The sequence below is a fragment of the Oxyura jamaicensis genome, chromosome Z (genome assembly GCF_011077185.1).
Source record: "Oxyura jamaicensis isolate SHBP4307 breed ruddy duck chromosome Z, BPBGC_Ojam_1.0, whole genome shotgun sequence".
NCBI lineage: Eukaryota > Metazoa > Chordata > Aves > Anseriformes > Anatidae > Oxyura > Oxyura jamaicensis.
Window position 1 is genome coordinate 80,564,361 of NC_048926.1, and position 22,894 is coordinate 80,587,254.

At 39.6% G+C, this 22,894-nt stretch overlaps 2 long non-coding RNA genes across 4 annotated transcripts in view; both read right to left on the minus strand.

Moving 5' to 3' along the window:
- The window catches only part of LOC118156013, an 86,132-nt gene that overhangs the window by 9,565 nt on the left and 53,673 nt on the right, over positions 1 to 22,894 (minus strand). The window lies entirely within an intron of this gene.
- On the minus strand, positions 511 to 8,303 carry LOC118156015. Its single transcript, XR_004746111.1, has 2 exons — positions 7,047 to 8,303; positions 511 to 701 (listed from the first exon to the last, which is right to left on the minus strand). It is a non-coding gene; the product is annotated as an uncharacterized LOC118156015 (long non-coding RNA).

The following is a 22,894-nucleotide window of genomic DNA, read 5'->3' on the forward strand; positions in this document are numbered from 1 at the left end:
ATATGTGCTTTGACTGATTGTCCTTTCTCCAAATTCTGTGAGAACATTTTTCCCTGGATCACCCGAAATACAGACCCAGGGTCTCAAAACCTACAGTAGCACTTTTAAACAAAACATATTCCTGTTTTCTAAGTACTAACACAAAGTTGTGCTCAGGAAGTTTCTAAAACAAAGGGAAAGCTTAAAAATATTCTCAAGCCTGAGACAGAACTGAATGCGCTTAAAAAGAAATGAATCACAGAGCAAAACTCCTGCCTACATTTCTCAACCTGGAAAAGTTACTGTGATTCAATTCGTATTCCACAAGCTGGCTGAGCTATGACCTTGACCCCTTTATCTGAAGCTTTAAAAAGTGAATGCATCTTGAGTGGATGTGGCTTTCTGCTGGCCTGGCAAATTAGACATAACCCCCCAAAATATATTCAGGCACATATTTAGATAGATGCAGAAACAGACAGATGGTTGTAACTTAGCCTATGATCAAAAAGGAAAAAAGAATCAGTCTCCAACAACAACAAAAAGCATTTTATTTTTTAACAATTTCTTCTCCATCATTATTCCTTGCCAATTCTTATTCTGTACATTCAGTATTCCACAATCTTGCACAATTATTACAATGTATTAATAATTAATTGATTCTTAATTCTTTTGCATCTTCTGGCACTCATAATATCCTGGAATAATAATTATATAATCATGGCCTGGAAGAAAAAAAGACAATATCTAATTAAAAAATGTTTGACTTCAAATTTTAAAACTATAATTTCTTTAAATGGTATATCTTTATTCCCTGCTCAAGATACTGTATGATGGCATGCATTATTTCTAATCAAAGATATCCTTTCATATTTGCATGATAATCCTGAGGCTCTTAAGCCATGAAAAAAGACCATAACATCACCATTTAGTGGCTGCTCCTTGTCTTCATTTATATGTTTCACCTTTAAATATTTACTTGACAGCCTACTTGAATTCAAATATACCTGCAGTTGGGGAAAATAAAGTGTGCCACATAACTCAACCCAGCCATGATTTGTGGAAAATTTACATGAGCAGATTGACATAATTTATGTTCGAAGTTTAACCTAGAGTCAAGAAACAGCAGGTATGAGTCACCCACTATTTGCCTGCGTGTGGTAATGCTCAATGCAGAAGACATGATCCCAGAAGGAGCTTTCTCTTTTGATGTTGCTTTTTGACCTTGCAGAGAGTGTGAAACTAAATCCTTTATAAAATACAGTGAATCTTTAAAGACTTCTGAGTGCATTTTATGTATGTCCACTTGGTGTTTGACAAGTAGACTATATTTCCCTCCCTGTTTAAAAACTGCTAAAAGAGCTTATGCAACGGAGAGTCCTTTGGAGGGGAGAAGATCCCCCTGCCCAGGGCTCTGTGTGTGTACATTAAGAACGAGGGCAGCTTGCTCGCATAAAGACCCCACTTGTTACTGGACCTTCTGGAGCTTTTAAGGGGTCACCCCAGCATGGGGCCACCATAGGCTCTCACTTCTAAGTCCGGTTGTTCGTACAAGGGCCATGTAGGATGTCTGGATTTCCAGAACCATCTCCCCTTTTGTGCCCCAAAACTGCGCCTATTCCCATGAATGGTTATAGTGGGATGTGGTCACAAGCAGACAGGCGACGTTGAGGGAGGGTTGTTAATTAATACCCACATCATGGATACTTACTTCTGTTTTATTTGTTTCATTTTTTGTCCTCACCATGAGATGGTCCATAGAGAAGCCAGCAGTGAGAAGTAATGCCAGGCAAGTTAATATTTTTACCTCAAATATGGTGCATTTTTAATTACTATTTCTGAGGAACACATACAAATGTAGTTTCAAACTTGCAGAGTTATTTTTCAGAGGCTCCAAGGCTTTGGAAAGTGGCTGTCTAAATATGAATTTAGATGGCTAGTTTAGACATGCAAATTGGAGAAACATGTGTGGTAGGGAGGGTACGTGTTCAACTCACAGTGCACACAGCCAGCTCAAAGAGCAGAGGAGATGGGGATTACTAAAGTGCATATGGAATCAGAGGAGGAAGATTATTCATATGCCTATAGACTTGTAATAAGTACAGCCTGTTCCTGTTTAAGAGGAAAAATCAGTTCATCTGTGTTGTTGTTTTTTTTTCCCCTGGATGTGTTTGTGAAAATCATAATGTAGGTAATGTCACTGCCGACACAATGCCGGGATCACTCTTCTGTGAGTTCTTCAGACCTGAAGGCACATTAGCATTTCAGCACGCTGCATTCAGATTAGATCTGCAAGTTATTTCTTATTGCAGCGAACGAGCTAAAGTGTCGCCTTGGCGTTCCGAACCCTCCGAACCCGCGGGCTGCTGGCACACCCTGGCCGTTTGCCGCTCCGACTTTCATTTCCCACCCTGAGCTGTGCTCACTTAAGTGCCGCCAAGGTTCCTCAAAGCATCCGAGTGAAACTCTTCATAAAACAAACAAACAAACAAAAAACCATTACCAGCAGCCACCACCAAACGCTGCGGGCTTGACAAGCCGCCAGCCCGGAGGCCTGGAGGAGCTTCACTGGGCCGGGAGGTGGCTCTGTGAAGGTGCTACCGACCCCAGCGACGTAGGCACATGCTGCGGCACCTCCATTTTGGAAGTCCAGCACAGCATCCACCCGGCCTGTTTTAGCTCAGGTTGGTAAACCCAGTGCTGTCAGCCCACTCAAGATCTGCACGTATTCGCTATGATAATGATGCCTCTGGCTGCGCAGCGGCCGCAGCCTACCCGAGCAGCTGCTCCGTGTGGCTCCGGCTTAGAGGCTCAGCAGCACCGCGCTTATCGCGGCCTGCCCCATCCGCAGGCACCCGCCCGAGCCACTCTGCTGAGGAATGGAGAGAGGAGCACGGCGACAGCAAAGCCAGGATAAATTCTGGATGTACTTAAAGATGAAATTACAAACCCCACATACATATGCAGAACTGCAAGATATTGACTAAGTAGATTAGTTAAGGAAAGCGCCTTAATGAAAGAAATCTTTGGCAACTTAGGTTGAGATGCTGCAGAAACCCACAGGGGTTAAAAAAAAATTTAAGTCATTATATAACAAGAAGGCTGCGCCCTTTCTGAAGCAAATGCTCCCTCCCCACAAGACACATAGCTTAATGCCTTCAGTCTCCACTGCCCTCTCTGCACACAGCTGTGCTGGCAGTGGTCAGTGTTGGGTGCAGGACTCACCAAGGACTCACATCTGCAAATGCATGGCTCTCTGCCAGTGTCAGGTTGCATAAAGGGTTATTTTCCCTCTTGCTCATTTAAATCTCTGTGCTTTTCCGATTTCTCTTGGCTTGCAGTCCCCTAAATATTGCCACAAAATCCTTTAACCACTGGGTCTGCAGAAATTAAATGGTCAAGCAGTGTTTCATTTGTTTTCAGGTAGGTAATGATGTAAGCCTGAGGATGGCTGCAAAGTGGCACTCTTCCGATGCCTCTCAGAGATGAGGGAGTCAGTCACATCTCCAGAGACAAACCCATGCCAGCAGATACAGACCCCCTTGTGAACCTCCACGCCTTCCTGAATCACCCAGCCCCTGCACTTGAGCTGCATCCAGAGCTGACATAAGAGTTTGGGAACTGGGAGACTTCCCAGTTTTTGCATGACTTCTCTTCCTTTGCAGAAATGGAGAAAGTCTGCAGAGAAGAGCAGAAAGGACCAGGTGTGGGCCAGGGTGTGAGGAGGGAGAAGACACTGATCAGCATGGACCAAGTGCAGCCCTGCAGCACAGCCCTGGGTGCAGTGACTGGTGTTCCTCACCATTTTGTTCTCTTCCTGGTGAGTCCATCTCTGGAGAAGGCTGCTGTGCAGCAATAGCTGCTGCTTGTACAAAATTGCAGCACCATGAAACCCAAATGTGAAAGTTAGCAGCAGTTAAGCCAGGAGAAATTAGACCAATTTAAAGTTATCATAAGCATCTATCTTCCCAGTCCATCAGTGTGTAAACCAAACTGCCTGAAGCAGAATCAGGAGCCAAATCCAGCTTGTTTTATGCACAGCAATAGCCTCGCTGAAGGTGGTAGGACTAATGGAGTGAGTAAGGTGAACAGAATGTAGCACAAATATTTTGCTTTGAGTTACTTGCAAATACCATGTCATGAAAGGGGAATTTCACACCTCACTTATTAATATTATAGCCAAGAAACAAGAAATACATTTGCCTTCAGTGAACTCAGTTTTCCCAGTTGCTGGTTCAGCTGAATCTCCCCTACAACAATATTTATATAGGCCCTACAGATGAAGAAATGTCTTATCCAGTCCGGATGTATGAATTTCAAGATGCTTTTAATACCCAAATCAAGCTGTGTGTCTTCACAAAGAAAACTATACTATTTATGATGGCATGTATGTGGAATTTAGGAACCTAGAGACTTCTATGAGGAAGTGAAATATTGGTAACACCTCTTTTAGTTCTTGAAAGACGGATTGTATGCACAACAGATGTCTTTTCTGTGGAACATTGTTCAAAGGGGCATTGTACTATTGGCCCCTGTTTGATTGCCTCTAGCTATCATCCAAGGGAACAGGAAAGAGGGTTGTGAAGCAATTCAAGCATGTATACACCAGTAGTAAATGAGTATTAATGAAACCAAGGCTTCCTTCTGCAACATGAAAAAATAAGCCACTTTATCCTGTTATTTTAGCAGGAAATTATCAATTACATTTGCATCTGGGGCATGCTAGGTAAGATACTGACTTACCCACACTCACATTTTCTCCCATATATTTTTTAACGTGTCACAAAAAATGATGTGTGTGTCAGAAAATGGTTTTATCCTCATCCCCCAGAGATAAAAGAATTAAACCTTCCTTTAAGCACCAATGGAATCTGAAAGTGTAGGAAGACAGATCCATTTGCTAATAGTATATTATTCCATGTCAAAAGTTGTGTTAAAAAATGTATGTATATATATATTCAGCCCCACAAACCTTTGCAGGTCTTCGTTACCCTTCAGTATGTTGAAATATTAACAGAAATTGTCTCTGTAGTTATTTCCTGTTAAAATGCTGTAAGAATGCTTATTGTCCTGGTGTCTTAGTGAACAACAGGAGATCCTCCTCCTGGAAAGGAAAACGATTCTGTTTAACTCTCATAGTGTCCTAAGGAAGTCCTGCATGAAAATATTTATTTCTTCTGGGAAACTTTCTAGATGCAAAAGGATTGGACTTGGCCACTGGGCAGTGGCAGAGCAGCAGTGCTGAGTCCAACCACCATGTTTCATGCCACTTGCTACAGTAAAAGCATTTTTTTTCCTATAAAGTAGTCATTACACAATATAGCAAGTGTAGAGATGTACAAAGCTCACTAGCTTACTTCCTTACACTCCTTCCTTCCATTTCAGCCTTTTTCAAATTGATTTAATGAAACCCTATCTTTTTCTGCCTGCAATTTTTGCAATTTTCAGTACTTGAGAAGGGACACCAGAGAATCAAATCCTAGCACAGTTTCATTTCCAAATCAGGTACAATACCTCAAGCTTCCTCACGATATTTTAATGTTAACTTGGAACACCTATTTCTGGGCAAGATTTGTCTCCCCTTAATACCTAAGTGACTTTGTCTCTTTCTGAGTCTCTACATAAAAATGTGAGGGTTTTAAGGCACTTTGCTGCTTCCCTGAATGTGGGTCCCTGAAACCAGCTGTATTTGACAGCTTTTCCTGGTAAGCGGTACTTTCCAGCACCAAATAATTTGTGACACAATTCTGGGCTGAAAGTACCTTCTATTGCTAAAATCAACACAAAAAAAAATGACTGAAAATGCTTATTAAAAGATAGGTTGTCTGGGACTGAATATCTGTCTTTCCTTTTCCTGTTTGCCATCAATTGTAATATGCTGAATCGTAAGGTTAATGTAATTTTTTGGTCTGTTTGAGGTTTTGAATTTTTTTCTCATATTTGTGCTAGCCCTTTCCTTTAATTATCTGTAAATTATTATTCTTGGCTAGGTTGAACTTTTCCATGGTGAACTGTTTACCATCCAAGCAGGCCTTGCTTCCTCCTTATCTTTGCTGGCTTATTGATATTTCCTATTCCAACAGCTCTTTTCCTCCCCACATATTGTGCATGAACCTTCTCCTCCTTGCCAGCCACATCCTCACCTTCACAGCTCACTTCTCTCTCTCTTTCTCTCTCTCTTCTGAATAACAAGCCATTTCCTCTCTCATTTCCTCCCACAGAAGATGTTTTTGGGCCAGTTCCCAAAAAAATCTCTGGCATTAAGTTATGCCCATTCCTGTCTTTCCAGTGGGCAGACTTCCAGACGTGTTTCATCTGGCGTGCAACGCAGGGGCAGGTCTGGCTTAGTAAATCATGTTCGTGGCTCGTCTGGCATTCCTGGCATCCCCGGACAGTGGTGACAGGGCTGGTGGTGGAGGTCCCCCCTGGCAACAGGCTCTCCAATTCATGCTTTCAAATCTACTGCAAGAGGTCCGTTATGGTATAATATGAAAACAGGGCTTCCCTTTTTTTATTGCAAGTGAAAAGGCTATTAAACTGGGGAGGCAAGCGCTGAGTCAGCCATATGTACACAGCTAAAATACATTTCTCAATTTACTGAATGGTAAGTGTATTATCCAATTACCTTCATATCCTTAACAAAGTTAAGGGTCACTTGAAAATAAGCTCAACAATTCTGGACAAAAACAAGGAAGATGTCTGACGCAGAGGATTCCTCATAGATAGAGTTAAAAGAGATTTTTCTTTAAAGTATATAGATCTGAAAGAAATTGTGTTTAATTTGCTTTGTATTATTTTAAGCACTTACATTTTGGCTTCCATTTAAGTGGCTGAAAGGATTTAAAGTTTCATAAAAAGAATTAAAGAAATAACTACTTTTCTGATTTCTAGTTTGAATTTTTGTTTAAATGGCCATCTCAGAGAGAACATTTAATTTATTTCTCTGCTGATTTAAATGTGACCATTTACTTAATAATACTAATTAAGAGTAGCAGGAAAGTAAGCAAATAAAGCAAGAATCTTATACAGCCCAACGTACACTTTTAACTTGACGGAAATGTTACACTTACAACATTAAGCGGTTTTGATCTTCACCTTCAGGACTCTGACAACTGAAGACCTGAGCGTATGAATAAATTACCACCAGGTAGACTTTCCTGTGAACTTCCAGTGCAGCAGCTGCTCCATCACAACCACGGCTGTACATGTTTGGAATAAAACAAGGTGATTTGAGCTGGTTCTTCCCTGGCTGAAAAAAGGAACATTTTACCCTCCCATTTGCTACTGCGTAAAGTTGGAGACGTGGTGAAGCTTAGCATCAAAGGCAGCAAGTTGTCTTCTTTTGTCTAAACCTTTAGGCTATGCCCCATAGCCAGCTCCCTGCCAACACCACTGCACTTTGTCCACTGCCCCAGATGTCCTCTGAGAAGTGTGCCACAGCTCACTCAAGGCTCTGCCTCCTCAGATGTGTTCTGCAGGTCTTGGGCATGTGAACAATGAACAAACCCTTCAGTGGAAGAGGTCTCTAAGGAGAGGGGCACTGGCAATGTTCTTAAGGGGTTGAGGGAACATGTAAGGAGTGACCATAGCTGTTGCAAAGAAAGCTGAACTGATCTCAGACCAAAGCTGGGCTTTTTTTCTAGATATATTACAACAGGTGAGTAGGTCAACTGGTAATGTAAATGGTCTTTCCTGAGTTAATCAAGTGTGAATGTCTTCCCAGGGGAGCCATAGAAGCATGAGGTATACATGACTCAGCCCAACACAGAGTATAAAAAGTGAACAACCAGCACAATAAACTTAGAAAAAAGCTATGAGTTTGAGCTGCCTTCAACCCACATATTCATTTCCAGCAACTGGGGGTGCCCAGCATCAGCATGGGGAGAATATGGACACTCCTGATGGGAATCACATTTGTTTTGTGGCTCCACTGTATATTGCAATAACTATATTATGCTCTTGTTATTTCAGTGCATTCCTGGATCATTCTTCTAAACCAAAATTTCCCATAACTTCAAATATCTTCTGATAGTTACATTTGGTATTAAATTATAAATCCTCCATATGTAGAATATCTAAAATAACCTGGACAGAAAGCATCAGTCTCTGACAGGAGGTGGCATGGAAACAGCAGGCAGAGGATGAGATAAAAATTCTTTCCATCTGAATTCTTCCCCTTCTTAGAAATATAGAATCATAGAAAGGCTTAGGTTGAAAGCGACCTCAAAGATCATATACTTCCAGCCCCACTCAAATTGGCAGGGATGCCACCCACAACATCAGGTTGCCCAGGGCCTCATCCATCCTGGCCTTGAACACCTGCAGGGATGGGGAACCCACAGCTTCTCTGAGTAATCTGTTCCAGTGCCTCACCACCCTCTGAGTGAAGAATTTCCTCCTAACACCTAATCTAAATCTCCCCTCTTTTAGTTTTAAACCATTTTCACTTGTATTACCATTATCTGCCCATGTAAAAGGTACTCTGCACCTTTTTTATAAGCTCACTTTAAATATTGAAAAGGTGTGATGAGGTCACCCTGGAGCCTTCTCCAGGCTGAACAGACCCCACTCTCTCAGCCTGTCTCCATAGCAGAGGTGTTCCAGCCCTTAATCACCTTTGTGGCCTCATTCAGACCCACTCTAACAGACCCACCTCCTTCTTGTGCTGGGTGCCCCAGACCTGGACCCAGCACTCTAAGTGGGGCCTCACAAGGGAAGAGCAGAGGGGCACAATCACCTCCCTCCACCTGCTGCCCACCCCTCTGTTGGTGCAGCCCAAGATGCAGTTGGTCTTCTGAGCTGCAAGCACACACTGCTGGCTCATGTTGAGCTTTTCGTCCTCCAGAACTCCCAAGTCCTTCTCTGCAGGGCTGCTCTCAATGAGTATTTCTCCCAGACTGTCCTCGTCTCTTGGATTGCCCCAGCACAGGTGCAGCACCCTGCAATTAAACTTCTTGAACTTCATTAGGTTCACTTGCCAGGCTTGTCCAGGTCCCTTTGGATGGCATCCCTTCTTTCTATTGTACCAACTGCACCACTTAGCTTGGTATCATCTGCAGACTTGCTGAGGGTGCACTCTCTCCCACAGTCTATGTCATTGGTTAGGATATTAAACAGTACTGGTCCCAGAACAGACACCTGAGGGACTCCATTTGTCACCGGCCCACACCTGGACACGGAGCCATTGACCACCACTCTCCCTGTTCAGCCTTCAAGCTGATTCCTTATCCACTGAACAGTCCATCCTTCAAATATATTTCTCTCCAATTTGGAAATCAGGATGTGATGTTGAACAGTACCAAAGGCCTTGCAGAAGTCCAGGTAGATTATGTTGTTTGGTCTTCCCTTGTCAGCTGATTCAGTCACTCCATCACAGAAGGCCACCAGATTGGTCAGGCATGATTTGCCCTTGGTGAAGCCATGCTGGCTGCCTTGGATTGCCTCTTTGTCCAGCATGTGCCTTTGCATTGCTTCCAGGAGGATCTGTTCCACAATCTTGCCAGACACAGAGTCGAGGCTCACCAGTCTATAGTTCTGTCCTATAGCAAATGGATTCCAAAATTATTCCTCTTTCTAGAGCCAATGTTCCCTTGGAGAAACCTGTAAATCATGGCCAGACTGCTGGGTTCACACGCAAATATCTCCTCAGGGCAAAGAATGGCATATCGAGCTAAACATGATCATAAGTCCCACTCCCATTCCCAGGGCTTCTGTAGTGTTGCTGATCAAGTTGGAATTTCTCACACAGGCAGTGAATTGTGTACAGTGAATTCACATGAATTTACCTTGTGCAGTCTTATTGATGGACCTATATTCCGAGTCTCACTCCTTAACACATGCATTACACTAGCACTGCCTGTATCAGTGCATGGGCTCTGCTGGGACTTTGGTGTTAACTGGTGGGAAACTGATTTTGGCATAATGGAGTATAATACCTCTTAAAATTAAATGCTTCTGAACACTAACACAATTATTTTTCATTAGGAATCTAAGCTTGGTTCTACTAATGCTAAAGGACAGCTTTATTATGAGAAAAGTTGTACTTCCATCGTATGGCCAGTGGGCCCTACCCTTCAAGTAGTTAGGCAGTGAATTAATTAATATTTCCTGGAATGAAACGTAGTCCCCAAATACCTTCAGAAGATGACTGTGTTAACTGAAACAAGTTTCAGATACCCTAATTAGCAAGAGACCTGAGGTTAAAGCTCATTTATCAAATTTTACAGTGTTTAAGTCTGAGTTGCAAACAGCTCCTTTTAGTAGATAAAGGAGATGAGAAGATGGAATTGGTCAGGAGGCCAGCTTTGATCCCAGATGACTCATACAAGTTGTGCCATTGTGAAACTAGTACACCAGCAAGATGTACCACAGTCAGAACATGTATTTCAGTTTAACTTTTTATTATTACCATTGAAAGAAGAGAAGCAGCACATCACAACTACACTACTGTCAGTATAAGAGTGATGAGCTCATGTTTCACTACCTGATTTCCTCACAAATAGTACAGATTACTCTTCCCATATATAACCCCTAGACACAGGGACAATCAATAAACTCACTCTAGAAGTGGGTCTGAATTAGGCCCATCTGTTTTTTCCTGAATGAAGCATCCTACTCTTGGCCAGGTGTAGTGGTTAACATCTGGACTAAGTGAAATTTCAGCAGGTTTGTACAGGCCAGCTCACATACTCATGCTGGCTTGGATTTAAATCTTAAACTAGGAACTACCTCTGGGACCATTTGTAAAAAATTATGAACATTTTGTCTGTCTTATTTCTGTCTTGAGAATTTCACTGAGGAACGTTTATATCTGGATCATCTATTACTTTTCTAATTCTTCTTGAAGATACAGACTTATCTTCAACATACTCACATAGCTTTAGTGAAGAATTTGCTTTCACATGTATTGCAAAATCAGTCTCCTGGTGTGTACTGTGTCCTGTTATTTCCAATCCAAATAAGTGTTTTCTTCTCCCTTTTTGTTAATAAACGGAGTTATGTAAAGACAAATTTCAGGTACTAGAATCACTTTTAAGCAGTGCCTTCACTTTCAAAACATCATTTTTTGTATGCTCAGTCGGTTATCTCCACACTTTTAGCAGGATCTAAAGTAAGTCTACCTAAACTACAGACGGAGAGGCAATGTTTTGGCTATAGTTGTCAAAAAAACCCTGACTATCAGCATGATTTTCCATAGGACCGGTTAAAATGGAGCAACTTCTGTGAAGTTTTCTTCCACATCTAATTTCTGATTAAACATTAGTTTTTTTAGTGTTCTTTCTGCTATACATCACTCTCTGAAAATCATTGTCCTTTTGTTTAGTTTTACACTTTCTAGGACTGGATGCATTCACTTTAATACCAGCCATTATCTCCAGCTAAAGAAAAAGGTGTTTCTGCCACATCCAATGTTTCAGCATGTTATTTCATGTGTGAAATTCTGCACAACATACTTTCTCTGTGTTATTTTGTCTCTTTTCCCCTGTGCATTTAATTCCCTCTCCTTTACAGACTGCCCAACTCTCCAACCTGTTGATGAGGACAAGAAAGAGGGAAGGAGAGACTTTGTCCAAAATCTGTGAACGAGCTTTTTAAAGATCCCTCTATTATTTCAGACCTTCGTATGAGTTGCCACCTTCTCTTCAGGTCTACTAATGCTTCCTACTCTATCCGGATTACCCACTATGATATCATTTGCTGCCACTTACACAACTCCCCCCTTTCCCCCCCCAAATAAATAAATAAATAAACAAGTCATGTATTCATCCCTGTGCAAATGCAGATCTGAACTGACTTGCAAATTGCACAGCATAAGAAGTTAAGACAGACCATACTGTCTCTAGCAGTCTGCAGTTCCTTTAACAAGAGCAACCAGACTGCTACAGAAAGAGTCCAACATGGTTAAGTATGTTCATCCTTGACCTTGTGCACTGATCCAGCCTCCAGGATTCCTTGGGTGAATGAGACCTGTAGATTTCAGCCTTTTTTAGCCAATGTCTGATTTATCCCCAGCAAATTTAGCATATTTCTCTCTGGTTTTTGTTATACTTACAGACTTCACTGGATGCTGTGGCAATGAGTTCCACAATTTGGTCAAACACATAAATGATGTGTAATACGGATGCTTGAGCAGTTTAACTTTAACTAATAGTTTAACTACTCTTCCTTTCTCCTCCCACACAAATAATTTAAAAACTTTCACAGTAAGGCTTTAACAAATATAATTCTAAAACATTATCTCTATCCTAAAGTCATCCAAAGAAATCTTGTTTGATCCCCTTCAATGTACAAAATACACATTAAAAAATATTTATTTGTGTTAAATGTTGTAGGGGAAGTTATTTTTAAAAATTATTGAGCAATTAAAAGAGGGAAAAACCCAAATACAGTAAAAATATTTTGGTGGACACATCTGTGTTCTTGTTCTTTATTTCAAGTGTCTGATTCAGATGTTATTATCCCTATACAGAAAGAACTTGTAGCAGTTGTTATATGGAAATACCTGTTTCTATGGAAGTCCCACACATTTCAAGAAGCTCCTCTTGTAAGTTCACGTGATGCAAATATGAATCAGCAGCTATGAAGAGTTAGTCTGAGAAATAAAGGTTTGTGTAGGAGTCAAACAGTGATAATTGGAATACCAAAAAAAAAAAAAAAATAGTAAGTAATTCCCATCATTATATTTCTAATATATAAGTGCCATGCATCCCACTCTCCATAAAGGAAAAATAAATCCAATATGCATAAACTACCTGAAAAAGACAGAAAATAATAACATTGCTCTCCAATGCTCTCCAAGGTTGCATGAGAAAAGGAGAGAGACGAAAGTGTCTGCTTTGACCTTTAGAATGGCAAGACAAACGAAGTTGCTAAATAAGCAATTCACTTTGACGGGAGTTTCTACACAGCTCTAAGCTGTTTGTGTTTGCATCATATCCTATAACATGTTGATTTTCTCAGTTTTTAGTCATTTTTAGTTAATGTTATTTTGAATATTCTTACCCATGAAAGATCTCCTTCCTTTTTATCCCACTGATCTCTGTGAGCTGTAAAAGGTTTTATATGAGGGCAGGATTTTCTCTGTTAGCTTTAAGTTTTTGCATTGTGGTTTGATTGGTCACTTCTATACCATAAGTGAGAATAAACAAGAAAATATGATTTACTTCCTCCCCACCATTTATTTGTACATACACATTTGTGCTTTCTGGTCAACCTCCACAACTGGATCTTTATGCTCCATAAAGTCAGTGAGAGTTTTGCCATTAACTCCAGGGAGAACAAGTTTTAATTCATTTTCTCTCTAATCTAATTGATCTTCCCAGTCTCTCTACCATCACACTAGGTCTTCACAAGCTTCTCATAATTTTCACTTCAGCTTCAGCTCTTTCCATGGAAATGGTATCACTTTGCTTTTATTTTGTTATCTGTATGAAATCCTTTCCAAAATATTCCACAGTTTTATTCTCATAATTCTAGAGAAAAGAAACTCAGGTACAGAAGAGTTATGTGGTTGATTCAAGGTTTCTATGCAAGTCAGTAAATCAAACAGAAAACAAATCCACTGCACTCAGGCTCACATCTTTTCTACCCCCTTAGAAACAGGACTACATTTTCTTGGCTCTTTTTGGGTTTGTTTTTTGTTTTGTTTTGTTTTTCAGTTGATGGATAAAAGTCACAAATTGTGCATTTAACTAAACCAGCTAAGGTTATTGACGATGGTATGCTAATTTAGAAGAAAGAGGATGGACTTCTTTCCCTCCCACCAAAGACACAGTGAGTTTTCCCCTGTGACATTGTGGCAACAAGGAACTGTGATAGAATAAAACTGTCCTATAATCTCAGTGTACTTTGAAAAACCAAGGAACACATTAGGATTTTCTGAACACAAAGCTGGACATAATGCCGTTGTCCTTAGACAGCATAAACATTTTAAACCTTAAAATTAAGAAAATATGTATACTGTGTGCTAGGAGCAGGAGGTAATGAAGTGCTTGGATTGTAGTGGAATCAGTTTCCTTATCAGCAACTACAGAGTCAGTCCATTAGTTGGCTGCCAGCAGGTCCAATCATGCTAAATCCATGTGTATTAATGGATTTAGAGTAAAGGGTCAAGAATCACAAAAATTTAGATTTCTTCTTTCCTACTCCCTTAGTGATTAGCACAGATTTAGCACCTGGGAAAACAGTCTTAGCTCACACCAGTGTGTCTTGAAGGGCTGCATGACATAAAACATTGTCAGTAAAAATTGCTTGGCTGTTTCAAATGGAATATAATTTATGGAAGCATTGTGCAGCATCTTGAAGATTTTTTTTTCTTTAGTTTTCCTCACAATTAGAGCAGATAGAGCAAAAAAAAAAGGTATAAGCAGCATCTTCCTGGTAGTTTTACCTAGCTTGGCAAACAGCACCTGGTAAATGTGTGGCCAATGGCACAGCCCTTTTGTAGTGGCAGTGGCAGTGCAAATGGGATGCAGTGGGAGCTCAAAGCACAGACCCTGGGAAGTGGGACCAAGGTGTTTACAAGAAATCCACTTCACAGAAGTATTTGAAAGTATGCAAGTAACTGAATATACTTTTAATCAAACCCCAGATGTTATTCAATGTGCTCCAGGATTATAGCATGCTACAGAATCATTGAGTTGGTCTCCATCCAGTGCTTGAGACAGTGATGACTGAGCACTGGTACAGCAATAATGGATATGGTGTTGTGGAACTGCTTCTCCTAAAAGAGGCTTCCTCCAGCTACGGTTCCTAAAATTTCTATGAATGTAAATTACTGTCACCACTGTCTCAGACTTGGGACTAAACCAAGAAACCAAAAGTATAATGTGTGTTCATTACTTCCCTTCAAACCACGGCCAGAGGAGTAGTTGTTTTCCCTTCTGTCTCTGCACTAACTCAACAAGGAGAGAGTTCACCCCACCTGAAATCTATCTTCCGCCTCTCTGATTCAAAGCCACCACTCTCTCCTTATCTACCGTGTTTTAGCAGTTCTGTCACCCTGAATAAAATTTGTCAAGCCAGAGATTAAGTAAGAGTCAAAGAGCAACAAAGGAAGCAAAGAGGAGGAACTGGAGATATCAGAAAGAAGCTCAACCATTAGGACAATATCTGGAAAGGATCCTGGTTCTGTCCCTCCTTTAAGGACAGCTTATTTAGATTACATGAAACAGATTTGGGATTACCATAACATAAGCATGAAATTGGCTCCAACCTCCCCATAACTAAAAAAGCTTAGGAAATAGGGGAAAAATGAAAGCAAATTAGTCTCATTACGAAAATATAACATCAAGCTGTTAAAAAACTCAGGTGCATCCAGCTGCAGAAGAAACATTGACATCAATTTTGAACCATCATTTTGGATTTAAGCACAAAAAAGTAAATTGTAAGTTTGCTGATTATTCAAGTATTGCAATGGCAAATAAACAGGCACTGGTGGGCCACCAAAAAATTACTTCACTCCTCACACAGTATCTTTTCAATTTATTTTGGTTTGTCAATTAGATCATCATGGATAGATGTAAGGGAGAGGCAAAAACTGCAAAATAGTAGGGGAAGGAGTGGGAAAGAGCAGCATGCTGGTAATTTATTATTATTATTATTATTATTTTATGGAAGACAAGAAACATTTGTTTAGAAGCCTTACAGTAGGAAGTAATACAACAGGCTACAGGGAGGGAAGTGCAAACAGAAGTGGAAAGAGGAGACAGTTAAGGTCAAAGGGTTTGTAAACACTTCAAGTGCACCTCCAAAGTAGGACAAAGTATGACTGCTCCATTGCTGACAGATCCTTTTTTTAACCTGCCCCTGACACCTCACCATGTTATGGTTATGGTATCCCCCCAGAAATCTGGCCCACTGCTCACCTTTCCACCATAAAGCTTTTCACAGTATCCACCCTGTATTCAGGGAGGACAAATCTCTTTGGTTTCGGGGTGGGTTAAGATTCATTAATGCTGCATGGAAAGATTGCTTCATGGAAGGGATCTTAGATATTTCAATCATTGGGTCCCTCTCTAAAGTGAGCCTCCAAATATTTGAGGTTCGCTCATTACCTTTCATGACAGCAAATTCAAAGGCTTAAGATAGAAAGTATTTATATGCATGTGTATGTTCTGTCTGATAGGCAACATACAGCTGTTCTGTTTTATGTCTGAAATAAGGGGAGAAATCATAACGGAACTACTCACAACAAACATAATGAATTCCCTGACACATTGAGTTGTGTTGTTTTGTGTGCGTGTGTTGTTTGTTGTTTTTTTTCCTGACAAAAAGGAATTTACTAAAAGCTTCTTTATCAGTTTAAAAAGAAAAAAATAAAAGTCCAGTTAATGTTACCAACCCAAAATTTCAGCATGCTTACATTAACTTTGCCAGGCTTGAATAGAACTATTGGTCTATAAAACCAGTTCAGCTGTTCAACAGAGGACAGTTAGGACTGAACACAGGGAAGATTTGTTATGAAATGAGAGGGAATGGCCTCAAGTTGAAATAGAGAAGGTCCAGGTTGGAAATTAGGAGACTTTTCTTCTCAGAAATAGTTGGAACATTGGAACGAGTTGCCCAGGGAGGTGGTGGAGTCACCATCCCTGTAGGTGTTCAAGGAAAGTTTGGACGTGGTTCTTAGGGACATGGTTTAGTGGGTGATTTTGGTGGGGGGGATGGTTGGACCAGATGATTTTGGAGATTTTTTCCAACCTTAATGATTCTGTTTCTGTGAAAAGTCCTCTGCCAGTACTGCCTGCTCACACTGCAGTCTGTGCTTTTTATTACCTGTTTATAAATTACATAATCTGTAAAGTCTTCACTAAAGATTTCAGAAGAGTATTTGTGACTATTATCTCTTTATAAATTCATTTCACCATTTCTTCTCATATACTGTGATCCACTCTGCTTTCATAAGGTTATTCTTTCTATCTTTTTTAGGGATAGATTTTTGCCTGTGTCCATTAAAGAAAAAAATATTTTATAATATGGTCTCACGTTGCTTCCTGTATGCAATGATTTGGTTTCGCAACCAAACCAAAAGCTGTGGTTTCAATTTAGCAACACAAGCAATGTCATCCAGTAAAGATAGAAAAATTAAAATTAAACCACCAAAGTTAATATGGGTTTAAACAACCATTGCGATGAAGTTTTCTTGCATTCGACAGAATACCTCTGGCTATATAGCAGTCCCCATTTAAACTGGATTAGAATGGATTATTTTGAAAGTAGTTAAAATACAGATACCTATATTGAAATTAAGGGGCTCAGTGCTGTAGAACTTTTAAGTGTGTGTCCATCCCATACCAGCATAGCATTCAGTTCTAAGTATATGTTTAATTTTGAGTTCATGCTGCTTTGTCAAATAATTAATTCATACAGTTGTTTAATCTGACGTTCAGTCCTAGTGCTTGATGGAATAGCAATGGCAAAATTTACAGGATAAAACAAAGCCCATTGAGTTTTAGTAGAAATTTTTCTCTTGACATCGGAACCTTGAGAAATCATTTATGCACCAAAATATATTCCTAAAGAGGTGAAAATATAGTTATGGTTCATGAACATTTTTTTCAAAAATACTAGTTTTCTCATTTCAAATATAGATGTGCTGTTGTTTCATTTACTCTCAAATTTGTGTTTTCCATCATGATAGCATTAAGTGTTAATGTGGGAATACTAAAAGGAAGCGCTTTTGTTTCCAGAATTAGAAAGTTCCCAAAGGCAGATATAATCACTGTGGTCTTCTGGGGACTGATGTTCGAAACTAGTAAGGTCTGTGGCTTCTCTTGAAGTTGGACTCAGAGCGTTGCAATATATCATAGCTAATTTATTCTTTTAACATCCTCTGAGATTCAGGAGAAGTTTTGTAAGCACTGAAAACACTAAGAAATTAGAACTTCACTCCCCAAATTTTTGTCATTGAAAATGATCTCCAGGAGTGTGGAAAATGAGGCAATTCACCCCTTGCACTTACTGCCACTGAGCATATTTCTCTATGTATCTCATGAATATCTGACTATGTGAACATGTAAGTATCTCAGAATGAATCTCCAAAATCTGCGTGGGTTGTTTTTGTATGTCTGTATGTTTGTTTGCTTTATTCTTAGGTGAAATAATGAGGGAAAGGTGTATGATGTGTAATAACCAAGCAGAGGGGAAAAAGTTCCCAATGTCCTTTTGGCCCAAGCTTCCTTCTCAGCTGCAGAGCAGGTAGGTTCTTCTGCAACTGCAGACTGGTCCTGCAGTGTCCACCCCTAACTAGGTGTCAGTCTCTCTTAATGAGTGAGATCTGAATGTACACTCCAGGCTCAGTTGACCCTTGCCTTCCGTCACCATTAAACCATTCAGTCTCACGAAGTGGTGGTGGCTTTGAAATGTGTACCTCTGATCTTCGGGGACAGGGGAGAGCTCATCAAACTCATTGCACTCGACAGCCCATTCTAATCTGAAAGTTGAAACAGAGTCTTGCTGCTGAATTGAAATGTCTGTAAATTGCTGTCTAACAACATACAAATAAATAGACATACAAATAACTGATTTGTTCAGGCCCTCCAGTAAATCACTAACATGCCTTAATTTAATTTGCATGCTACTTTACAGGCTTCTCTTGATGAACCTCATCACAGACAGGAATTAAAAGACATCGGTTGCAGAACAGAGCGGGAAAAAAAAATAAAATAAAAAAAAAAAAAAAAAAAAGACTTTTCAAGCCACTAAAAATGCAGGAAAAGCCTGAAATTTCATATCTGCAAGGTAAGGCTGGCACTTGTGCAGTGCTTAATCCAGTCAAAATAAGAGGAGCTCCTGAAAGTTTATTACCACTAAATGTTCTTTAAAAGCATGGGCTTATTACGTCAAGAGGCAGAAGAGGTGGAGATTAAATGAGGCATCTGGTCTCCTGGGCCTCTGAAGTCGAAGGGAAATGCCCTCATCCCATCAACCACTACCAGCAAAATACACCCACACAGAAAGAGAGGCTTTTTATTCTTGAGGTAAATATAGATCCAGTTTTCTCTTCATTGTTCAAAATGTGTGGGATTTTATAGCTTAGTGCTAGACAAGCTCAATACCTGACTGAAATAACCTTAGAGAAAGATACATATTGAGGGCTGAATTCCGACTGCTCTGTGAAAGTACATCTGTTTTATATGAGACACACAATCTGTCTCATTCCAACCTGCATTTCTGGGTCACTTGAGACATTTAAACTGCACTTATAATTAACAGCTATTTTTAAACAGCGAAAAAATAGAGCACTGGTAAGGTACAAAAGCATTAAAATTGCCCCAGTTTTGCTTTTCAATAGGACACACCACTGCAATATGCTTCAAGATCAAAGAGAGCTCAGAAAAAAGAGACAGGCCGATCAGTGGGGATAAATTGTTCCTATTATGATGGTGTAAGAATAGGGTTCTTTCAATTGAAACAATTTAATAACCACATTCATTACATTGGTGTCCACTTGGTTTTATCTGAGCAGTTTTTGCATAACTGGGGAGCAAGTTCAATTGAGCTTATTCTCTAGAAATTAAGATGTGCAGGGTTTGACATTCAGAAATTAGGCACTAATAGTTGGCAAAGCAGTTGTCTTGAGATTCCCCCTGGATGGAGCTGGATCTGCCTACCACTAATTATGTCAAATGCAAATGTATTCTCTAAAAGACACACCAAAAATTTTCATTAGCTCATTTCCAGACAGTTAAGGTTATACCAGAGCAACAGCAACTATCAGAGCATTATCTTTTCAGTGTTTATCAAACCACTTTCACAAAACCAGAAGTCGAGCAAGTGCAACATTGCTATTTGCAAACTTTTTTCTCTACCATCAACAACAGAAATGCTTTTAAGGGCTGATCTTTAGCGGTCCTAAGCAAAACAGCTAAGTGATGTCTGCAGGGTGACATTTCCAGCAGCATTTCCATGAGGAAGAAGAGCAGCGTTGATGGATGTCTGCCCGCCCCCAGCGCTGACTGCAGCAGCCAACACCTGTATTTCAGAAAAGAGCCTCATCCCCAGCCAGCCGGCAGGGCAGAGGACAGCTGAGTTTGATGGGTCTCAGCAGCACAGCATGCAGTGATGTTTGTCTGGAGATACCACACGAACGCTAAGAACAAATCCATGCAAATGCTGCTGAGATCTGAATCAGGAGTTGGCGCAAAATGCACAGAGCCTGCCTTACCCATCACTGCCCTCAAGCCTCGTTGGTGAATGTACCTTGGGCAGGAACATTTAACAGACATTTCCCAGTCTACATAGGACCCTTTCTTGTTTTCTCTCTGTTACCAAGCTAGTGAAGAGTAAGAAACTGTTGAAGCACGCATTGTGTGTCAACCTCATGCTAGGAGCATTTCTTCTTTCTTCCTCTTTCTCTTTCCCCTTCTTTTTCATCAGAAGACAAAACATAAAAACTGCAAAGTTATCCTTGCGTCAGTGAAGGCTTTTAAATGGATGACTTTTCCAGAAGCAACAGTGCTTCTCTCACTTGGCTATTTCCCCCGATGGGATTTGCAATATAAAACCATACATGGATCCAATATTGAGGAAAGGGAATAGACTTGTACAAATCACTGAAAAGATAAATATGCTATATAGATCAATAAATAAAAGCTAGTCCCCAAAAAATCAAATTCCGGCATTCCAGGCCAATTAAGATGTTATTTACTGCTTACATGATTGCTAGTTTGACAGTCTCCTTATTCATTTTTACACTATAGGCATTTGTTTTGTTGAAAGATATATAACTGATTTGTAAATAGAAAATGATATAGATAGATTTTATGTCTCATAAAACTGTTAATCTGTGCTCCATATTAAATATATACTGTAGTATTTTTTTTTATTTAGACACAGCTCTAGTATAATTAAAATAAAGTATGCTGGCTTTATTTTTTCAGTAAGTCGTTTCCAACCCTACAGCTCAAATAACAGTGCAACTGCAGCATGAAATGTGGTTATAATAGCCTGAGACCACATTTCCTGAAACTAAAACATGGGAGATAATAGTGTGAAGGTACAAATTAAATGCAAATAAAACAGATTCCCCATTGTTGCTAATCCCTGGATTGGATTTCAGTGAGGAAATTAGCTGTAATATTTAACCTCTTTGTATAGTAATCATTGACATATTATCAGTTACATTTTCAGAGTTTACATAGGAATTATTGCACAGGAGTTTGAGAAAGCTGCACGTCCACCTTTTTACCCTGAATGAAGCTCTTCTGTGGTAAACAGTATAACAATGTCTAATGCAGAGATGGTTAGACATTCAGTTGTGGTTAAAAAAAAAAAAAAAAAAAAAAAAAAAAAGGCATTGTTTTGTAATTTATTCAGTTGCTACCACTTGACTTTTTAGATTTATCCTAAATTAGACCTTGTCTTTTGTTAGTTAAATTTGCACTGGTCTGACGACTATTTTAGAAGACTTCATCCATTTCATCAGGCTTTTAATAACACATATATTTAAACAAGAATCTAAAAAAAATTTAGTAATTCACCAAGATAATTAAATAAATAAATAAATAATGAAAGTCTGCACTAAATATTTGCATAACTTTAATGAAATAAATGTAGACGTAATCTAAGCAAATACATGCACATTTTATACATAGAAATGAACCTTAATATTGGACGAAAGCATGTCCAATACAATATGTAAGAAGATTGTTCTTTCCTATCTCTTTGAGGGTTAGTTTAGAGCAATTCACATTACCAAGTATTTTACTTACAGTATTACAAATACAACATGATAAATTTGTTTTATGTATGGTTGGAAAATACACTCAAGGGAATTGGGCAAATCACTTTAGAGAGCCCCGTGTCAATGATCTACGTACTAATATTTGAATGGGCAATTTTTTCTATGGCCTTTCAAATATAATTACACAGAAAAAAAAATACTACAGTTTGTAGTATTTTGACAAAACAAATCACTATTTCATATCTCCTGTATGTTAGGATTTTCCTGGTTTCTTTGTGCTGTGGTTAGCTCACTTCTATGAAATTCTGAAACTTAATTTTGACCTGTTGATCAGCCTCTAACATATAGACACAGTTCCCACGTTTGTAGGCTACAAGTTTTGGGTCAATCTTGCAAGTACATTTTTCATCCTGAGACAAACTAGTGCAAAACACATGAAGTACTGCAAGATCTCATAAGACTGAAGAAAATATTCTTCAAAGAATCTTAAATAGTTTATATTTATATAGAGAGAATATTTTCGTTCTTCTTTTCTCTCCCCTTCCTTGACACACACAAGATCCTAGGTCATTAGGGACTTAGTAAATTACCCAGTGCCATGTTTCCAATGACAGAAAACAAGGAACCTGGTCTAAATGCATTAAAGCCTGTGAAAGGATTTCTTCTGCCTAAATATGATCAGGCCATTCAACATATCTGCCTCACTTTATCACAATTTTATAGTATGAACTGAGTACCGAGAGTAGGCAGTGACTGGTATATCCCCTTGCAGTTTTGCCATTCACCACTTCTTATTATATTGCCTGCATGAGCACAGGGTCAGCAGCCCTTGCAGGATTTAAGCCCCACAAAATGGACCTTGTCACAAAAGTCAAAGCACAGTATGACTGTGATTATAGGCTATAACTGACTGCAAGATGTTGCCAAATGTTAATTAAGTGTCCACTCACTCTTCTGTTTCACACCGTCTTAACTGTAAATGTGGTGCAGATTTCACAATGCAAAAATACCTGTTTGAAATGCCACTAAAATACAGCAGAACTTTTATTTCTGCCGTTCTTCCAGAAAGAAGACAACTAACAATTTGTCTTCAAAAAAAGAAGACAGCTAACAATATCATCAGAGATAGGCAGTTGACATGCAGGACAATGAAGAAAAGCTACTCCTGAAACGTTAAGTTGTGACTTTCCAGGACATTGGAGATATTGTTTGTTGCTCAAGTGATTGTTAGCTAGT